The following is an 18,471-nucleotide window of genomic DNA, read 5'->3' on the forward strand; positions in this document are numbered from 1 at the left end:
GGGGAGTCCTCGGCTCTGACCCCACGCTCCGGCTCCGGGCGGCTGGCCATGGCGTCCTCCATGTCACTGACTTCTTCTTCCTGGTCCTTTTCCCGCTCTCTCCTCTGTGGGCGGTTTCGTTTTCTTTGTCTCTGCCCACCATTGAGGATCAGGAGGCGGATCTCGGCTGCTGACGGACACGTCCTCAAGGGGCCGAAATATTTAGACTGGGCGGCCATTGTCTTTCGCGCTCTTCAGCTTGTTCACGCCCACTTCCACGCCCTTCTTCTTCTCCTGCGCTCTCCTTAGCGCTGTAATGGCGGCGGTTTTGGCGGGAACTGTTGGCGGCAAGTGGCAATACACGGTCTTTGCAATAAGTCACAGTCCAAGCACAATAAATCACAGTTCCAAGGCACACATGACCCGATTCTTCAGGCTTAAGTAGATCCTGTTAGTGACGCCAAGTTTGCAGCGCCCCCACTGCCGCAGGGCCGAGGGGTACCCGGTACCGGGCCTCTGAGTCTCTGTTCTGGGGTTGTCACGGTGGCTAGACCCGGTCCGTGACCCTGCTGAGGGGCGCCCAAATAATAGGTGTGGATGGTGGTAGTGGTGCGGTGTAGTGCCGGTCGCGGTTAATAACGAGGACACAAGGTTGCAGTCTCTTTACCTCTTTACTGAAGGCTTCTGGGTCCTCAGTCCGGAATACGGTTAACCGGGCTGCGCAAGTCCGGCCGGTCCGATGGCACCTCCAGAGTTCCCGTTGCAGGTGGAAATCTGTGCCTTCCTTCTAGCGCTTGTGTGTTGTGGTCCTCCCCTGCTGTGCTTACGGGATAGTCCCCACAACTGTTGTGTCTGTTCCTCGTGTTCCCTCACAACAACTCGATTCTGATGTTCATCTGAATCTCGTCCCCCAGATCTTATGGTAGGACGCACCCGTATGACGGGAAGGCTCGGAGCTCTTCCGGGACCCTAGAGTCGCCCCTCTCCAAAGGTTGCCCCCTATGTCTGCGTAGGTGATGTAGGTGAGACAGCCAGCCTATAGCTCTCTGTCCTGCCGTTGGTTTGAAGTAATGCCTAGAGCTCTGTACTTCCTCTGCGTTCCGGCCACCGGTTATTTACGCCTCAGTAGGATGTTGCCACGATCTAATAGCACGACTCCTACTGGTATTTCTCCCTGTTGCGTTGATCTCGTTTCTCACTCAGCACAATAAATCTCGCTTCTTGTCCTTTCTTAGGGCACCGCCGCTATCAAGTGCAGGCGCGGTCCTGTAGCTTTCTCTCTGATTGCCAGGCCTCTGTCAGGATCCCACCCCTGACAGGGACCCTACCAAATCTTCCCCTACAACACCCTCTGCCACAAGGTGTTGCCTGGTTCCAACCCAGTCAGCGTTCTCTCTAACTTCCTGCCTAACCCCCAGTTTTACCAGACTGTGAGGAGTGGCCTAATGAATAGTACCCTTAGCTCCCACTGGAGGCCAGACTGTGAAATGTATTGGTGTATGTGATACCTGGTCAGATGAACTCCTTCAGTGCCATCAGACGTACCATAGCCCCCCTTAGCGGCGGAGCCACAGTACTGCAACGACCAGGACTCTGGGGCGCTGCAATTACATTGCTGAAAGTTTGAGCAAAGGGCACATCAGGCCTTCATCCTCGCCTATGGCAGCAGGGTTCTTCTTCGTGAAGAAGAAAGATGGCGGATTACGCCCGTGTTTGGATTTCAGGGAATTGAACCACATTACGGTTCGTGATCCATACCCTATGCCACTAATACCAGATTTGTTCAACCAGGTGGCAGGTGCTAAGTGGTTTACCAAGCTTGACCTCAGGGGGGCATACAACCTCATAAGAGTCCGTCAAGGTGATGAGTGGAAGACGGCTTTTAATATCCCTGAGGGTCATTTTGAAAATTTGGTGATGTCATTTGGGTTGAATAACGCACCTGCAGTGTTCCAACATTTCATTAATGATGTGTTTTCGCATGTTTTGGGGAAATTCGTTATAGTGTACCTAGATGACATTCTCATATATTCTTGCGACCATGATACTCATTTAGATCATGTCAGGCAGGTGTTACAGCTTCTCAGAGAGAAGAGTTATATTGTGTCTGCTTCTGGTTTTAAAATGGACGCCGCTAAGGTGCAAGCGGTGCTGCGTTGGGAACGGCCTGATAACCTGAAAGCACTTCAGCGGTTCCTTGGGTTTTCTATCTACTATAGGAAATTTATCAAGGATTTTTCCATCATTGCTAAACTGCTAACTGACATGACTAAAAAGGGTACCAATTTCTCCGTTTGGCCTGAGGCTGCTGTGCGCGCATTTGAATTTCTTAAGAACAGTTTTGTTTCAGCCCCCATTCTTGTGCAGCCAGACGTATCAAAATCTTTTGTTGTGGAAGTCGATGCATCTGAGGTTGGTGTGGGGGCGGTACTATCACAAGGCTCATCTTTGAGTGATTTGCGTCCATGCACCTATTTCTCCAAGAAACTGTCATCCGCCGAACATAACTACGATATCGGCAACAGGGAGTTGTTGGCAATCAAGTTGGCCTTTGAGGAATGGCGACACTTCTTGGAGGGGTCGGTACATCAGGTTACTGTTATTACCGATCATAAGAATCTGCTGTATTTGGAGTCAGCCAAGCGTCTGTCCCCCAGGCAGGCTCGCTGGGCATTGTTTTTCACGCGGTTCAATTTTGTTGTCACTTACAGACCGGGGTCTAAAAACACTAAAGCGGATGCTCTGTCCAGGTGTTTTCCGGGGGGAGAACCTCGGGAAGATCCAGTACCCATCCTCCAAAAGGGTGTTGTGGTTTTGGCTCTCACTACCGAGATTGAGGCTGAGATTGCCGAGGCTCAGGAGGAGGTACCATCTGAGCTTCCCATCAACAAATCTTTTGTACCGCTTCATCTCCGCTTAAAGGTTTTGGCGGAGCATCATGATGCTGTCCTGGCTGGCCACCCAGGGGTTAGAGGTACCTTGTAGTTGGTGTCACGTCGGTTTTGGTGGCCCAAGATCCGACAGGACGTGGTCTCATACGTGTCAGCTTGCACCACGTGCACTAGGGCTAAGACGCCCCGCTCCCGTCCTGTTGGCACACTACTTCCTCTTGAGGTACCTAGTAAGCCATGGACGGAAATCTCCATGGATTTCATCACTGATTTGCCCTCCTCAGCTGGGAACACGGTCATCTTGGTGATTGTTGATCGGTTTTCAAAAATGTCGCACTTTGTGTCTTTGCCTTTGTTGCCTAACGCTAAGACTCTGGCTCAGGTATTTGTGCAGGAGGTGGTCAGACTTCATGGGGTTCCGTCTGACATCGTGTCTGATAGGGGTACTCAGTTTGTGGCAAAATTTTGGAAAGCATTTTGCTCACGGCTGGGGATCAAGTTGTCTCATTCTTCGGCGTTTCATCCTCAGTCAAATGGTCAGACTGAGCGTATGAACCAAAATTTGGAACAGTACTTACGCTGCTTTGTCTCTGATAACCAGGAGGAGTGGTCTACCTTTCTTCCTTTGGCTGAGTTTGCCATCAATAATCACCACCAGGAGTCGTCTGGGGAGTCTCCGTTTTTTGTGTTTACGGGCTACATCCTCAATTTTGTACTTTGAGTCAGAGGGGCTCTTCCGGCGTTCCGGAGGAAGACCAGTTAGGAGCACAATTGTCATCAGTCTGGAGGAGAGTTAAACAGCGCCTGTTGAGCGTGGGTGCTAGGTACAAACGTGTGGCTGACAGTAGGCGTGTGCCAGGTCCGGACCTGAGTGTGGATGACTGGGTGTGGTTATCCACAAAAAACATAAGACTCAAAATACCATCCCTTAAATTGGGTCCACGGTTTATTGGTCCATTTAGGGTCGCCGCTGTCATTAACCCAGTAGCGTACCGATTGGAGCTTCCTACGGTGTATAAGATACGCAACGTGTTCCACAGGTCTCTTTTAAAGAAGGTGGTGGGTTCTGTGGACGCGGCGCCTATGCCACCTCCAGTCTTGGTGGATGGTAATTTGGAATTTGAAGTCTCCAAGGTGGTTGACTCTCGTGTAGTGTGCCGCACTTTACAGTACTTGGTACACTGGCGTGGTTATGGGCCTGAGGAGAGGTCCTGGGTACCAGCCTCGGACATTCATGCGGATCGGCTGGTCAGGTTTTTTCACCGCCGCCATCCGGACAAGCCGGGTCCTATAAGCCGTGAGGGCCCTGGGGTCCCTCGTAGAAGGCGGGGTACTGTCATGTCGGACGCTGTTCAGACCAGGTCGTTCGACAGACAGTGGTAATTCCGCTTTTGACCACTATGTGCTCATTGGCGTCGGCTAGATTTTATCTAGCTGGTCCGGGGTTAATTTACCTGATGCTCGGATTGGAAGCTGGTCCATGCCCATTGCCTTTAAATAGTTCTCCTGAACATTGGGCGTCGCCGATTATAGCTTCTGTCTTGTGCGTTGTTATCTCGGTCTGGAGTGGTGAGCTAGTAGTTGGAGTATCGTTGCTGGTAGTGTATTTCCCTTTGTCTTATTTACTCCTTCCTATATTTGTATTTATTTTGCCCTGCGCATTTATAGTGTATTCCTGAGTGACTGCGGCGTGGTGTATATATTCCATTATCCTTGTCTGTGCTAACTGTGGGTATTGGTGTATGATATTTTCACTGGGTGGTGGGCGGTGGTTTCAGCCTAGGGTTGAAACAGGAGACAGGGCGAGGGTCGAGGCCTAGACATGCACACCATCAGTGTAAACTCTAGGTAGAGGGTCAGTCAGGATTTCCCTAGTCTGAGGGAAATTGCAGGGGCCCGGGTTATTAGCTCTTGCCTACCTAGTCTCCCCGTGACACTCAGACTACGTGGGGCAGAAGGTATTGCAATCCGGATATACTGCTAGTGAAGGAGAAGACTCCATAGGGCTAGAGAAGCCAGTGAGAGGGATATTCTATCTATACTGAGAACCAGTGTTGAATTTGTATTCGGTACCTGTGGGAAAGATGACAACCAGTTGGGCCTTATCTTCTTCATCTGCCTGTAAATACTGTACATACTGCTATTCACCAAATAAAAGTTTGGTTGTTTTTATGAATCTCATGTCTCCTGGATTAATTGCTTCCCTGGTTCAAGAAGAGGGATTCCTGGAGTCAGAAGATGAAGAGGCCTGCAGCCCCAAAGTAAGTGTGAAGCCCCTTACACATAGCAGCATACTGGGACAGGGGATGTCTGTAGGATGCCAAAGCGAGTGGGAACAGAAGCTCGCCCACGACTACCTCGCTGGCACCACCTTCAAAGGGATGGTTGGAATGGTAGAAATGTGGAAAATCTTACTCAGCACATCGCAAAATCGAACTCTACCATCTGATATGGTCTCTATTTTGGTATAGTACAAACAGAGGCTTTTTAGCACAGTACTCCCAGAGGATTTTTGGTAAAGTTGAAACAGAGGTCTTTTAGCACAGTATATACTCGTATAGACACAGCGGTAGAATAAAATAATTTTTTGGGCCCATAAATGAAAAAGAGATGGCTGCAGAGTAGAATTTTTTTTAGACACACTGCTTACAAAAAGACAGCTGCAGAGTACAATTGTTTTTTAGATGCACTACTCGCAAAAAAATGCTGCATAGTGCAATAATTTTTTACCCAGACTACTCGTATAGACACAGCGGTACAGTAAAATTATTTATTTGACATACAAATGTCAACGAGACAGCTGCTGAGATTTATTTATTTGCCACATTACTGGAAAATACACAGTTATCCAGAAAATTTATTTGTTTGGCCTACAAATGGCAAAGAGACGGCTGCTGAGTAGAATTAATTTTTATGCACACTGCTCGTACAGACATGGCTACCGAGTATATACATCATCTTTTGTCACAGTAATACCACAGATATGGGTTCCATAGTACACATAGCGGCATTTGGCACAGTACTATCAGAGACATGATTGCATAAAATTAGAAAAATTTGTTAAGACGTACATCACTCCCACTGACACGGTGGCAGTTTGTAAAAACTGTTGGGTATGCACAGTACTATCACAGACACGGGTGCAGAGTACACATAGAGAATATTTTTTGTAAAACTGCGCAAACACAAACCTAATAATGTCCCTCACGACAGCTGTGTCCTGCCCCTATGCTCAGCAGAGCAGAAACAAAAAATAATAATATCCAGGAGGAACAGGTCCAAGTGGAGGAGGAGGTGGACATGGCGTTATACAGTTAAAACTGGTCCTCGTTATAGGTAGAATGTCCCTCTCACTGGCTTCGCTAGGGAGTCTTCTCCAGCACTTGCAGTATATTCAGATTACAGTACCTTTTCTAAAGTAGTATTAGGCAATATTGCCTTGCACAGGCGTGTACTCCGGAGGACAGAGAATGAACTTCAATCCAATATTGCGGCCAGCATGCAGCCAGCGGGTAAGGAAAGGGTGAATCAAACACCCAAAAACCCCGCCCATATGACCCAAAACTGGTCCCGCCAAATTCAGGTGACAGGTTCCCTTTAACATAATTAATTATTGCTGCCATTTCTCTTTCTGCTATTACATCACCGAGGTTCCACAGGAATTCTGCAATCTATTACATGGAAACATTAAAAAAAAACTGTATTAAATCAGGATTAGTGGCTAGTGTGAAAATTGCTAAAGTTTGTATATTTAAAAAATATATAGATTGTGTTGTAAGCAAACAAATTATCAAACATTTTTAAATACATTTAACATACAGTAAAACTTGATTTAAACTATTGGTCATTTTCTGGTAACACATTTCCTATAATGCACAATTTCCATAGTTCTAGGAGTTACACTGGTATCAGGTAAGTTCCCTGAAAGGCAACAAATTGCTCCTTTACTTTTACATCTGTTTATTTGGAGCGTTCAGGGTAACATGTCATTTTGTCCTGTAATTAATGAGAAAGTGGTGTTTCTTGAACGAAGAACATTTGTTCAGGCACAAAGGTAATATATAAGATTTCTCCTGGTCTCTACAACCTATTTGAAAATGTTATCTCCAACTACAATGCAACACATTTTCATGTGACAGCAGATAATTACAATGTCAGTGTCCTTTGTAAAGGGATAAGTTAAATACAAGTCCTGCATTCATAGGTGTTCCTCTTGAAGAACTAAAAATCTTTTGCTAGCACATTACATTTAAAATCATGTGTGAGATATATAAGATTCCCCCCCCCCCCCAACTTTTTTAATACATTTTTTCCTTATTCCACCTTGGTGTTAGAGTTAAAGGGTTTCTTTGAGAATTAGGATAGGCCAAATGCTCTGTGTTGCAAAAGATAACCACCGCAGCGAATGTTGACTAAACCTATGGCAATATTATTTATAGCATAGACTATATGAAAGCAGACAGCAATGTGATGTTGTATTAGAAAAAGTCTTAAATGGATTGAGTGCAAATAAGAGGGGATAAATAATCACTCAAAAAATGGGCGCTTGGAATGGCACAATTGCTCAAATGAAATTTGTTTCATGTGACTTCAGAGAAGTGGAATAATAACACAGGTCTACAAAAAAATATTTTTTGTAATTATTGCAGGTGACTTTGTACTTTTCTGAATCATCTTTTTGTCCTGATTTAAAAAATGTATATAGTTTTTCTGTAATGTATAGTTTCCATTGGGCAGCACCATTATTATAAGGTATAGGAAATATACTGACAACATTAGAAAACAGTAATCTACATATCAGAAAAAATGCTTCACCTTACAAAACAGTTATTATTGAACCAAAATAATTTCACATGCAAAATAGAAACCAAAATATGAGCAGAAATTAAAAGTGCTTGACATTAGACTGTCATTGATATGATTTTTCAGGGTTGTCACTATATAACATCCAACAGTAATCGGCCATCATTGAGTCATTCCAAAACCTTGGTAGAGGTTTTCCATTACTTTAATGTCCTGGTGAAACCGCTCGCCTTGTTCAACGCTTATGCAACACCTCAGGGAACCGGTTGTTGCAGTGATGTTGCCTTCCTTGATGCGTGATGTCATGCTTGGAGGCAAGGGAGATTCTTTCTATCAGGTTAGGCACTCACATTCAACACATCTGAATCTAGGTCAGGAGGGGGAGATCAGGACCTGGATTCAGGGGAGCTTCCTTACACTTTATGTATCCTGGTCTGGAGGAGGAGCCAGCCAGTTAGTCTGAGAGAGTCTGGAAGAGGAGAGGGAACAGAAGGACGTCTGGAGCAGACGTAGGGGCCGAGCAGCCACGAGGGAGCTGCTACCCCTGGAAAGAGGGAGAATCTGAAGGAGAGTTGAATAGTGGAGGAGCTTAGAGGGAAGAAGCATAGAGGAGGAAGAAGCTCAGGAGGGAAACAGCGGAAGGACACCCTAGGAGCCAGAGCGCAGAAACCGGGTACCGGGAGCCCGAGGTCGTATTGTTCTCCTGGACGCACGTCAAAACCAGAGGGTATAGGACTGTATGTCAATTGCCTACATCAAGTCTGAGGTGAAGCAGTAACCTTAGGCCCAGGTCATGATAGAGACCCTATAAGCAGGCTCGAAATGCCTATCGCATAGACATCTGTCTTGGGACAGGAGAGAGGGGACTTGCAATAAGCTTCTAGCGGCAGGGACCTAATCAACTAAATAGCGCAAGTTGGAAAGGCTTACAGGCCTCACCTGGGAGAGGGATCTCCTATTGCCTCCAAGCCAGCCGGACCACAGCTACCCTGCACTTGATACCCTGGACTGAGGACTACTACTACCATCAGTAAACCAGGTAAAGACTGCAAACCTTTGTCTTCGTTCTTTGCCATACAATCTACCACACCATGAGTGCCCTACACTTGGGAAGCCCTGGGGACCCCGCTTCACCTGTGGGAAGCATCACCATCTTGCTGCATACCATCACCCCAGTGGATCCCATTAAGCAGCGACGGTCCTCACTGACCGAAAACCACCGGTGGCATCACGAACATAGACATTACAAATTCCTTTAAAGAGCTTCCCCTTTAATTGGGCGCCCAGGGCCACGGACTGAGTCACAGCCACCGTGACATCCCCTTTAAGACCGAACCCGGTGCTGAGTACCCCACGGCCCTGGCGGGCGACTCACTTACATCCCCAAGATTTTGAGGGAATCTGAAAATGCACTTTTTGGACTCACATAAAGAGAGGTGCGACATCCAAGACACTGGTATGCATTTACCAGTTCCTCAACCCTTTCAACATATTCTGGAGATTTTTGTTTTCCTAAGATGTTTTGTCAGATCGACTTGAAGCTTTTCCAAGATCTCAATTCTTTATCATTTAGAGTTCCTTCAAACACATCATCTCTCATAAGCTCTCTGATCTGAGGACCAACAAATACCTCTTCCCTCAGTTTTGCTGGTGAAATGCTGGAGAATTTCTGTGAAATGTACTGGAACCCTTGTGAATTTGTCTTTGCCAAGGCTTTGACAAAGTTTTTAATCAATTCCAACTTTATATATAGTGGAGGAAGAAAGATTTTTGTTGGAGCAACTAAAGGATTATGCTGAACATTGTCTCTACCTGGAGCATAGATGTTTCTCTGTCCCCAATCACGACAAACATAATGCTCTACTGTATTTCTACTGTCCAAGAAGCAACAATATTTTGGGAAACCTCCTTGCATTCCCATTAGCAGACCAATCACTTTCAAATCTCCACAATTATTCCATTGATGATGCTTATATTGTATAGCATCCAAAACAACTGACAGATTCTCATAACTTTCCTTTAGATGACATGAGGGCGCAATAGGGATTGATGGTTTCATATTTCCATTGGGAAGCAACACTGCTTCAAACTTCTCTGGGATGAGTCAATAAACAATCGCCAATCTGCAACACATTGTTACAGTACACCATTGGTCCATCAACTGTGAAAAATTGTGTTAAAGTGTAACTTCTGTTTCGGTGATGACACACTTTGACATCATCATGAAGAAGATTCTTCTGTTTCAACCTAGATACAAGAAGTTCAGCTTTATCTTTTGACAATGAGGAGATCATTTAATTTGTGTTGAGTAAAGCGTTCTGGCTGCTCGGCTGCTCCATCAGGTACATACTCATCTTGTTTTGAGGTCTCCATGTCTTCGCCAGTAGCTTCAGCTCCATAGTCTTCATATTCTACTTCATGTTCATAAAATTCAGACAACGGTGGTACAGGAACTGGCAAGGTACCATCATGTGGAACTTATGTGTAACTGGCCTAATCGCAGATTCATGTTCAGGGTAATTAATCTTATGTTTGTTCTTTGTAGAAAAGCCCTTCAGTTTGACAAAACAAAAGTAGCAGTCATCAATATGATTTTTGGGTTCTCTCCAAATCATGGGAGCAGCAAATGGCATAGCCACTTTCCTCATATTCAATCAGTCAGGAAGACCATTTGAACAACTTGAGCATATCACATGAGGAGCTCAGCTTTTGTCTTGATCACCAAGTGGACACTTAGGGTATGTGCACATGTTGCAGATTTGCCTGCGGATTTTTCTGCACTAAATCCGCAGTTCTTGGCAGAAAACGCAGGTGCGTTTTTGATGCGGTTTTTGCGCAGTTTTGACGCGGTTTTGTATGCGTTTTTGAAAGCTAAATAAAGATGTATTATTGAACAAAAAAAAAAAGATTTGTGATGTCATGTCTTGTCCAACCTCCTCTTTTACATTTGTCCAACCCACACTCCATTAGGCCTCTTTCACACGTCAGTGTCTCCGGTACGTGTAGTGACAGTTTTCTCACATACCGGAGACACTGACACACGTAGACCCATTCAAATGAATGGGTCTATGCACATGTCTCCGTGTTTTCACGGACCGTATGTCCGTGTGCAAAACACGGAGACATGTCCGTGTTTCTCCGGCAGCACGTACAGCAATACGTCCTGCACACGGAGAACAGTGTGCACTCTCCTCCGTGTGCACGTACCGCCCGCAGGAGAGACAGAGCTACAGTAAGCGCTGTCCCCCCCCGCTGTGGTGCTGAAGGCGGCATTCATCTCTTCTCCCCGCAGGAGAGAAGAGATGAAAGATCAAGTTTTTTTTTATTTTTTGTTAAAATTAAAGATGCTGGGACCTCCCGCCTCCCATCCCCAGTGCGCCGCCCGGCCCCTTGCAGAAGAAATACTCGCCCAGCTCCCGCGATGTCTCCACTCTCCTCTCAGCGCTGGCCCCTTGTTCTGTGTGAGCGGTCACGTGGGACCACTCATTACAGTGAGGAATATGCACATATTGCTCACTGTAATGAGCGGTCCCACGTGACCGCTCACACAGGAGAGGCTGCCGGCGCTGAGAGGAGAGAGGAGACATCGCGGGAGTTGGGTGAGTATTTCTTCTGCAAGGGGCCGGACGGCGCACTGGGGATGGGAGGCGGAGGTCCCAGCAACTTTAATTTTAACAAAAAAGAAAAAAAAACTTGATCTTTCATCTCTTCTCTCCTGCGGGGAGAAGAGATGAATGCCGCCTTCAGCACCACAGTTGGGGGGACAGCACTTACTGTAGCGCTGTCTCTCCTGCATGGTCCGTGTGGTCCTCAGGCGGCACACGGATGCCGCACGTGTGCCACACTGATGTGCCACGTGAGCACACGGACACATGGACACGGATAACTCCGGTACCGATTTCTCCGGTACCGGAATTATCTGGACGTGTGAAAGAGGCCTTACACACATAGATAGACAGACAGATAGATACATAGATAGATACATACTGTAGATAGACAGAAGAAATGAGATAGATAGATGTAGATAGATATATGGATAGTTAGGCTACTTTCGCACATCAGGTTTTTCCCGTCAGGCACAATCCGGCGAGTTTTGAAAAAAATGGATCTGGTTTTTTTTTTGCCGGATCCGTTTTTTTCTCAGAGTTGTATTAGCGACCGGATTGCACCAGATGGCCACATATTTCATCCGTTTTTTGCCGGGTCCGCAAAAAGAAAACTTTCCGCTGGACGGAGACAACATACAGAGGAATGTTTTTTCTGTCCGGTGAAAAAACGCACAGCGACGGATCCGACAAAAAAAGAAATGAAACAGATGTGAAATGATAAATCCGGCCTCCGAATCCGGTTTCTCGTTAATTTTTTCCATTGAAATCATGCACATTTTCTGTTCTCTCTCTCTAAAAAACGGATCAGTTGCATCAGTTTTTCACTATTTGCAACGGATCCGTTTTTCCACAAATTCACCGGATCCTGCCTGACGGAAACAAACTGATGTGTGAAAGTAGCCTAACTATCCATATATCTATCTACATCTATCCATCAGGCAGGATCCGGCGAATTTTTGAAAAAACGGATCCGTTGCAAATAGTGAAAAACTGATGCAACTGATCCGTTTTTTAGAGAGAGAATGAAAGATGTGCATGATTTCAATGGACAAAATGCATGAAAAACTGGATTCGGAGGCCGGATTCATCATTTCACATCTCAGTTTCATACATTTTTCGCCAGATCCGTCGCTGTTCATTTTTTCACCAGACAGAAAAACCGTTCTTCTGTTCGTTTTCTCCGTCCACCAGAAACAGCTTTTCTGACAGATCTGGCAAAAAACGGATGAAACGTGAGGCCATCAGGCACAATCTGGTGCTAATACAACTCTATGAGAAAAAATCGGATCCGGCGGAAAAAAATGGATCAGTTTTTTTCAAAACTCGCCGGATTGTGCCTGACGGCAAAAACCTGATGTGAGAAAGCAGCCAGTAATATGGATAGATATATCTATGAATCTAAAGATATATCTATCTATAAATATATCTATTGATCGATATAGCCATAGATATATAATAGAATGGCCGATGTTTCTAAGCTACTTTCACACTTGCGTCGTTTGGCCTCTGTCGCAATGCGTCATTTTGGAGAAAAAATGCATCCTGCAAAGTTGCCCGCATCATGTGGACACACGTTCAATACGTCGTGCACTGGATGCGTCGGTATTTGGCGGACCATCGTAGCGAAAAAACGTTCAAGGGAACGTTTTTCGAACGTCGGGTCCGGTGTTTTGAACTGCGCAGGCGCGGCCGGAACTCCACCCCCTCCTCCCTGGGACTTCACAATGGGCAGCGGACGCGTTGAAACACTGCGTCCGCTGCCCACATTGTGCAAAAAATCACCACTGTCCGTCGGTACGTTGCGCCGATGCTTTGTGACGGCCCCGTACCGACGGAAGTGTGAAAGAAGCTTTAATGAGCGTTTAATTTAAAAAAAAATGGAAAAAAATGGCTGCGCCAGAGGGGGAAAGCCGACGGCCACGGGCCAATATTTGTAGCCTGGGAAGGGGGTAATAGCCATGGCCCCTCCCAGGCTATGAATATCAGCCCGCAGCTGTCTGCGTAGCCTTTACTGGCTATTAAAATAGGGGGACCCCCCAAAAAATGATGTGGGGTCCCCCTATATTTTATAGCCAGAAAGGCTACACAGACAGCTGCAGGCTGATATTCATAGCCTAGAGAGGTGCCATGGATATTGGCCCCCCCGGCTACAAATACCAGTCCGCAGCCGCCCCAGAAATGGCGCATCTGTAAGATGCGCCAATTCCGGCACTTAGCCCCTCTCTTCCCACTCCGGAGTAGCAGTGGGATATGGGGTAATAAGGGGTTAATGTCACCTTGCTATTGTGTAAGGTGACATTAAGCCGGGTTAATAATGGAGAGGCGTCAATAAGACACCTATCCATTATTAATCCTAGAGTAGTGAAAGAGTTAAAAAATAAAGACACAGCCAGAAAAAGTATGTTAATATTCTTAATTTAACTATACTTACCGTACTTCAGCGCCTGCAAAAAACGTAAAATAATAAACCGTATACTCCCTGTCCGATGCAGTCCAATTAATAACGAGTGTCCCACGACGATCTCCCCTATAGAACAGTGACATCATATGATGTCACTGCTCTATAGACCTCCAGTGACACACTGACAGGAGTCAATGGCTCCTGCGGTGCATCACTGAGAGGTTACTGTAGTTCACTGGTCTCACTTTATGGCATTTGCTGCATTGGAACTTTCTCACACAGCAGTGCCAAAAGTGAGACTAGGGACTATTTTTTACAGTGGCGGAGGAATACAGTGCGGGAGGATACCTTCCTCCCGTCATTGTATTCCTGGAGCCCCTAGAGAGTGGTCGCATCAGCTGATGCTGCTGCTCTCCACGGGAGATCGTCGTGGGACACTCATGGATTTCTGCGAATCAGGGAGTATATTGTTTGTTTGTTATTTTAATATTTTTTACAGGTGACACTGGCTTCGGGGAACAAAGTGACAAATGATGGTGAGTATGTAATCTATGTTTAATGTACTGTATGTCTGTATGTATGTATTGTATGAATGTACTGTATGTATGTATTGTATGTCTATATGTATGTACTGTTATATGTTGTATGTACTATCATATGATGTATGTTGTATGTTCTGTCATATGTTGTATGTGCTCTCTAATGTTGTATGTTGGATGTACTGTCATATGTTGTATGTTCTGGTTCTGTCATATGTTGTATGTTTTATGTACTGTCATATGTTGTATGTTCTGTCATATGTTGTATGTTATGTTGTATGTACTGTGATATGTTGTATGTTGTATGTTCTGTCATATGCTGTATGTTGTATGTACTGTCATATGTTGCATGTTGTATGTTGCATGTTCTGTCATCTGTTGTATGTTGTATGTACTGTCATATGTTGTATGTTCTGTCATATGTTGTATGTTGTATGTACTGTCATATGTTGTATGTACTGTCATATGTTGTATGCTGTATGTTCTGTCATATGTTGTATGTTGTATGTACTGTCATATATTTATGTTGTATGTACTGTCATATGTTGTATATTCTGTCATATGTTATATGTTGTATGTACTGTCATATGTTGTATGCACTGTCATGTTATATGTTGTACGTACTGTCGCATGTTGTATGTTCTGTTGTATGTTCGTGTTTTTGGTTTTTTTTTTTTACATTCAACACATTAGCCGGATGATGGGACTACTACTGTCCCATCATTGGCTATTGTGTCAATCAGTCACTGTCACTGTAGCAGGCATAGCCCGATGGGACTTGTAGTCCCATCGGACGATGCCTGCACGCGCACACACCCCCAAAGACCCCCCACAGCCCGGCACAGATCCCCCACAGCCCGGCGCAGACCTCCCACAGCCCGGCACAGACCCCCCACAGCCCGGCGCAGACCCCAGACAGCCTGGCACAGACCCCCTACAGCCCAGCACACACCCCCCACAGCCCGCCGCAGACACCCGACAGCCAAGCACAGCCCGCCGCAGACCCCCGACAGCCCGCACAGACCCCCAACATCCCACCGCAGACCCCCGACAGCCCGCCGCAGACCCCTGACAGCCCCACGATCCCCGCAGACCCCCACGATCGCCGCAGACACACACAAACACCTGCACACAGACACGCACATCTTCCCTGCACACACACAGTCTCCGCCCACACACACAGTCTCTGCCCACACTCCGCCCACACACTCTTCCCCCCTCCCGATCTGCAGCGCTTCTCACAGCAAAACCGCAGATCTTTTTTAGATCTGCCGTTTTGCTGCGGAAGTGCCCAACTCAATACAAGTTAATGGGTGCAGAAACGCTGCAGATCCGCACAAAGAATTTACATGCTGCGAAATGTAAACCGCTGCGTTTCAGCGCAGTTTTTTCCGCAGCATGTGCACAGCGGATTTGGTTTTCCATAGGTTTACATGGTACTGTAAACCGCTTGGGAAACTGCTGCAGATCCGCAGCGTCGAAAACGCTGCGGATCCGCGGAAAAAAACGCAACGTGTGCACATAGCCTTTAAGTACATCTGGTACATCTTTTTAATATCATGAGTGATTGAACGTACTTGGCCTTTTGGTGTAAAAGAACCACACACATAGCAGAATCTGTTCGGATGATTGATACACTGTCAGGGTCTTTTTTCTCCTTCAAAGCAGATCAAACAGTAGAGTAAGTTCAGTTCAATAGTGGTGACAAACTAAAAAAAAATGCGATGAGCCAACCGACTGTATGTAGATATTTCCCCAGAGATGACAGAGGCAGCTTGTATTTAGAACTAATTTTACTGGAGGTAATCTGGTAGATAACTATATACAGTTGTGAGGTAAACGGGTCAGCTTATTCCTTATAGATGAACATTTGCAGACAGGCAGTTTCTCAGTGTGAAATTGGCTTCTTTCAGGTTCTCTCTCTGTGGAGACCCTCACTCAGTTACACCTCAGTGGCTGAGCTGCTTTCTTCCCTCTGAGGTGACTTGCCCTCCAAGAAATCCAGTGAAAATCCTCTCACAATGGTGGCTGTCCGCTGCCTTCCCTTGTATCTCCCTGTGGCAGGGCTCAGATCCCTATAGAGGCCTGTCTACTGTCAGAGTCTCACATACCAGTCCTTGCTGCCATCACCATCCTTTTCTGACTATCTCAAATCCAACCGCCTCATAACAGCTCCTCCCCATAACATGTGACTTTCTTAGAAGTATTCATTGGAGTGTAGGAAAAACCACATACATTGAAAATTCAGAAATAACGTAATAACAAAAATACTTCTATCTCAGAAACTTTATGTGATAGAACAAAACTAAGCATATTTTTGCACATCAAACGCCATAAAACAGACATATTATCTTTGCTGATGATTTTTTTGTGTTGACCAGTGTCATACAACCAACTGTGATATCTAACCGGTACTATACAAAGAGAGGGAAATGCAAGAAGACCTATTATAGTCAACTTTAAGGACAAGTCAAGTATAATAAAATGTCAAATACAAAAAATATTTGGAATTTATGTAAAATAGGTTATGTAGAAGTGTGTAAAATTAACTTGTGTATTTTTTTAATTACTATTGTACTCAACCACTGGCAGCTGCCATTTTTATTTACTGCTGTCCAAGTGTTCAAACATGACTGTTTCACACAGCAAATATGGCAGCCACAGCCCATAAAAGACTGTGGTCAATGTCCCACGCTATCTCCTATAGTGTGGCTGAATTAGCGGTGAGCTGGACTTGTCCTTTGATGTGCCCATTTTACAGCCGTAGTTGGTGCCTGGTATAATTTTGTTGTAGCCCAGCACTATGCTGGGATACAATTTCCCTCTGTTATCAGAACTCACTGTGATCAAAACAGAGCTGTGAAATCATTGCAGCCGCCATGCTCAGATTATAGTAAATACTAGTGAGTGTACACAAGGTCTGGGGACCAGGATGTTGCTCAGTGGTGAATACACCGCCAACCCCACAGCGCTGTTGCTTGTACCTGATAAGAGTTTACAGGTAATTACAGTGATCAAAGCGCTTGCAGCCACAATGATATGACTGCTCACTCTGATAGGACCTGCCAGCAGTCTTCGGTAACACTACCTATATGTCAAGACTCAATATCACATTGCAGTCACCAACAAAATGCCTCTGCACTGTGATCCATAAATTTATCCTCCTGTATCCTTTTGCGATTGTCTAGAAAGGGAGGGGAGGAGTAACATCAGACACATGCGAGCAGATCCTGCCCAAATTTACTGCAGTTATAAGCCGAGATAGCATGCCACTTGCTTTTCATGACAATCTCAGCAGCTGGTCCCACTTGTGTCTAAAAGTATCTAAAATTGTAAATAATTTTTCATATTTAATACCAATAGTAAAGGTAATATTTTAAAAAAATACAACATTATAACTTAAAAAAAATGTATTGCTGAAAAAAAAACAATTTTTATGACACATTTTCTTTCATTGCCTCTCCATGAGGAGAAACCATACCCCTTACACCTCAGTCCAGAACCTCTCACCTAGCCAAATCAGATCTAATGCTTTGCAATGATGAGGAGCAATACCCTAAAACACCTTGTCTGCAAATTGAGATTCTTATTTGGCTTTTATCCTAAGTCATATGGCAAGGCTCGTTAAAGGGTCGATAGTAGATTGTAGGATTGCCGCTTCCAATAGGTCGTGCTATAGAGCTCTATTCCTTTTCCTCTCTGAAGAGGCAATTTGCATATTTAATTTCCCAGAGGATCATTGCACGGCGAATAAGCTTCCTTACATAGGCATGCCAGGGCCAGTACGTCACTCTCCACACGGAGAAACCTTTACCCCTTAGATCTTAAAAAATTGGAGCATACAAGAAGAAAAGAAATAACAACAATCTACACCCTTTTGTTATTTTTATTCATACCTTTTCTTGTTCTCATTTTTCCTGTTTTTTTTTTTTTTTGCATGATTACTATATATATTCATTCCCAACATCAAAGATTGCTAAGATTTATCTCAGTACAAAGTACAAAATCATTGTCGAAAACTCTTGGTACAATCAATCTTTGAAAATTCTTATTGTCGTTCTCTATTATATGAACTAAAATGTTCTGTTCTATTAAAACAAGTTCCACTGTTGATTTACCACGATAAATAATATCTTATGTCTGTGTGTCTGGGAATCATATGCTCATTATTAAAGGGAACCTGTCACCCCCCCCCCCAGGCGTTTTTAACTAAAAGAGCCACCTTGTGCAGCAGTAATGCTGCATTCTGA

Source organism: Ranitomeya variabilis, chromosome 3 (genome assembly GCF_051348905.1).
Source record: "Ranitomeya variabilis isolate aRanVar5 chromosome 3, aRanVar5.hap1, whole genome shotgun sequence".
Classification (NCBI taxonomy): domain Eukaryota; kingdom Metazoa; phylum Chordata; class Amphibia; order Anura; family Dendrobatidae; genus Ranitomeya; species Ranitomeya variabilis.